The following is a 4,202-nucleotide window of genomic DNA, read 5'->3' as shown; positions in this document are numbered from 1 at the left end:
TCGGTCGGATCGTGAAGACGTACGACTACATCAACCGCGTTGTGTTAACGCTTCCGCTTTCGGTCTACGAGGGTACGTGGACAACACTCTCCCCTCTCGTTGTTATGCATCACCATGATCTTGCGTGTGCGTAGAATTTTTTTGAAATTACTACGTTCCCCAACAAGGATATCACATGGAAACAACATGCAAAGAAAACTTCGTGGAAACCTTGTTTGAAAGTTTAAAAAAAATTGTAAAAAAGTATGGGATATTAAGAGCATCTACAACCGGCATCCTTGAATCCTCCTCAACGTCCGTGGACACGACCGGTCAGTGACCGGACAAGAGAGAGAAGGAAAAAAAAGTGACTCAACCGGACCCCTCGTCTCATTCGTATACGTTCGGGTTGTCCGTGAACCCTCATATTGAGGACAAAGGTCTCAATCGTAAAGTCGCTCTCTCTCGGCTACCCGCTCCGCTAGGGTTCCCACCCACCCCCCCCCCACCGCCGACGACCTAGCCTCCCCGCCGGGCGCGCGTCTCCCGGCCCGCCCCGCTCCCCCTCTCCTCCCCTCCCACGGCACGCCCGCGTGCGGCCGGGGGGGGGACCCCTGCGGTCGCGGCCTCGTTCCCGCCTCCCTCCCCTCCCCCCGTCACCGGCGAGCTCCCTCGGGCAAAGCCCGAGGGGCGCGGCGGCGGCAAGGCCCTTCTTCCCCGTCCGCTTGTGGGCGCCGACGCGGGGCGGCCCCTTCGAGTGGCGGCGCTGGACGTCCGCGGGATCTAGCGGCGTGGCGGCGGTCTCGCGGGGCGGCGGGGTTGCCTGCTAGTGGCGGCGCTCCGGCGACTCTCGTTCCGCGCGCGGCGGGGCGGCTGTGGTGCTCCCGTCTCGGGAGGTGGCGCGCGGCCAGTCTCTTGCCGGATCCGGCCGGATCTGGCTTTGGGGGCTGGCCGGCGGCGCCTGGCTCCGGTGCTGCGTGCCCGGCGGCTCCGGCGCTTGGACCTCGTCGGGCGACGCTGGTAGGGCAGCGGCCGGGAGTGGCCGCTGCTCCGGCCGTGGGCGGCGGCATGGGTAGGTCTCGGTGGTGGCCTACCGGTGTTGTGGCGGCTTCTCGGTGGTTCGATGGATCTGCTCGCGGCAGCGGCCGGCTTCTCCGGTGTCGGCTTGTCTGCGTTCGGGCCGTCTCGACCTTCACCCCATTTCCTCGTCGCCCGGGCGCTACTTCCATCAATGGGCTGGTCCTCTCCCAGCTACGGTTCACCTCTCGTCTCGCACCCGGTGCCGTAGGATTGAGCTCGTCTCGCGCACGATGTAGCAGGACCGAGTTCGTCTCGCGCATGGTGCAGCAGGACTGACCTCGTCCCCCTCTCAATGCTGCAGGACCGAGCTCGTCTCGCGCTCGAGGCAGCAGGACAGGTCGGTGGATGCCAGTTCTGGCCGACCTATTGGGTCTCGACGCTGGGGGTCGCCCAGGGGCGCGAAAGGTGGGACTTTTCCGCTCGTCTCTTTCATTGTGGTGCGGCAGGTCTCGGGTGAGGTGGTGTCGAGGTCTTGGATGCTGGGGCGGCGGCCCTGGTGGTGGAAGCGCGGTGATCTTGGGCAGAGTCTGTGCCTTGGTGCTGCCCGGTCACCATGGTCGTGTGGGCGATGTGGTTGCCGGGGTGTGGCGTTCGATGGCGATGAATGTTGGCCGAGGTGAAAACCTGCTCTATCTTCGGACGGACCGGCGGCGGCGAAGATCGTTCCCTTCTTGAAGGCGTCGTCGCGGCTCTCATTGCCCGTCATGCGGCTCCGGGGGAAACTCTGATCCTTGGATCGGGCGGTGGCGGCGCTCCGGTGTCGTATCCTTCCTGAAGGCGCCGCCTTGGAGCGCATGGTTCGTCATATGTAGCTTCATCTCTTCGGGCCGGTAGTGCTAGGGGTGGTGTTGCTGCGCTCAGCGCCTATGTATCCTGTCATGGGTGTGTGCGTGTGTTGTGGTGGCATGGCGTGTGTTTGTACTGGGTGCTTGTTGATTGGTGCTTTATATATAAAGCGGGGCGAAAGCCTTTTTCGGTATTGAGTTTAAATATAAGGAGGATATGAGGACACACGGACGCACCCAAACACGTCCGGTCGGTCCGCCATGTAGGACGCGCCCACCCCGGACCACCTTTTCTTTATTCTTTTTTTCCCTTCTCTCTTCATCTCCATCAATCACGTGCAAGTGACTGGACATATGAGGAAGAAAATGAGGAGTGTGTTTGCATGAACGGATAAATAGGGGCTCAAAACGGACACGCCTGGTGACTGACCGGGCGCGTCCGTGGGCATTTAGGGGAGCAGATTTGGTAAGTCCGGCTGTTGGTGCTTTAAGCTCCACCAAATTCTAAGTTGAAACACATTACTATTCAGTGTTGAATTTGTTTTTCTCATAGCTTGCATCCCTATTCAGTGCTGAATTTGTTTTTATCATAGTCCGCATCTTGCAACGTATTTGAATTTGAATTTTCGCATGGCAATAGAATATCACCTCTTAACATCTCTTTTTTTTCTTGAGACTTTTTTTGAAACTTTAAAACATCGTTTCCACGTGGTGTACATCCGTTTTCATTAAATGTTGGTTTCCATGTGATATTCTCGCAATCAAACTGGGCATAGCAGGAAAAAAAAAACTGGGCATAACAGAAATATGTATACTAGAAAAGGTAATGCAAACAAGCATTTGAAGATCCTCAGCTCAAGTGTTTCTTGCTGGAGACCATCCATGGCAAATAACGAACTATTCTTGTTGCTTCTTTTGTGTGTGTGTGAAACTCCTTTTGCCGTTCCTTTCTTGGTTAGTCAACTAATCATACTTCACCAGGTGACAGATTCCATCTTTGTGACCGTCTACATTTGAGAGATCCTTCCACTTGATACCATGACATGCATGAGGACGACCTGCGCCCTAACACCACCCGGGGCAAGAAACATATGGAAGGTTTGTTGGACACACCGCGGTTTCAACCCGCGTCACCATGAGCAAGTGAACTCGTATGATATTATTATGGGGTCGACAGAATCTAGCACCCATGATGCCTTGCAAAATTATTGGTGTGTGTACCTTGATCGTATTTGAGAACTGCTACATACATATGACGTCTCTTCAATATTTGGACGAAGTTGGACTTATTTTTATTAGTATTATAAAGTGGAACACAATTTCTACATGCACCGACTCATAATGCCATTGTCTCTTGGTTGAAGCGTCGACACCACCGGTAAGCAAAGGACATTTTTTCTTTGTACTCTACACGAAGTATGTATACAAGTACACCTTGAAGGTTTAGACAATTCTGATTTTTAAATGTCTTGGTTTCAGTTTTTTGAAGGAAGATTTCATCGTGGCCTCTAGAACAAGGTAACACTCCCAACTTATTCAAATTAACCTTCAAACTAGAGAGAATATGTCTACTACAACAAGTTTTGTCTGGCTCCAGTGAGGAAGAGGCGATGACGGCGGCACGCCTTCGGCTTGCTTCAGTGCTTGTAGTCATCGCTAGGTGCTCTACGGATCTAGATGTAATTTTTATTATTTTCAATGCTCGTTATACTATCATGATTAAAAATGAATAGATCAGAAGTTTTCTCGTGAAAAGAAATGAATATGACCATATGTGGCCAGCATAGAAATAACAAGAGTAAAAGTGTCAGACAATTTTTTTTATTGCGGGCAAAGGCGTTAAGACACTTTAAACTTGAAAAAACATATAGGTCTTTCCTCAAAAAAAAAACTTCAATATAATCTTCATTTACTAGTTCATTTCAAAAAAACATATAGGTCGTCCCCAGGGCGGCTCGAGGGAACCCTAGTTGCGCCGCAGCCGCCCCCCTCTACAGCATGCCCTCCTCCCACCGCCGCCGGATGAGTCAGCCGAGCGAAGCCCGCATCGGAGGACGGGGGCGGCGGGGATCTCCGCGCGCGCGGCGGCCTTGATCTCCGGCGTGAGTCCGTGGTGGTGGGAGACTCGTCCTTGGCGTCTCCCGCCGGCGTGGTGGCTGCCCGGCGCGGCGTCCTCGTCCTCTCGCGGGTGATGGGTTGCCGGCTGCTCGTGGCTGCCTCGACGCGACGGCGACCCGAGGTCTCATATCTGGTCATGGCGGGCTCGGCCGATCTGGCCCGTCAGCTTCGACTGACAGTGAGGTTGGTGGTTTTGCGTGGTGGTGGCGCCGCCGTCGTGCAGGAGGTGTTTGGGCCAGT

Source organism: Aegilops tauschii, chromosome 2 (assembly GCF_002575655.3).
Source record: "Aegilops tauschii subsp. strangulata cultivar AL8/78 chromosome 2, Aet v6.0, whole genome shotgun sequence".
In the NCBI taxonomy this organism is placed as follows: domain Eukaryota; kingdom Viridiplantae; phylum Streptophyta; class Magnoliopsida; order Poales; family Poaceae; genus Aegilops; species Aegilops tauschii.
This window is presented reverse-complemented; position numbering follows the sequence as displayed.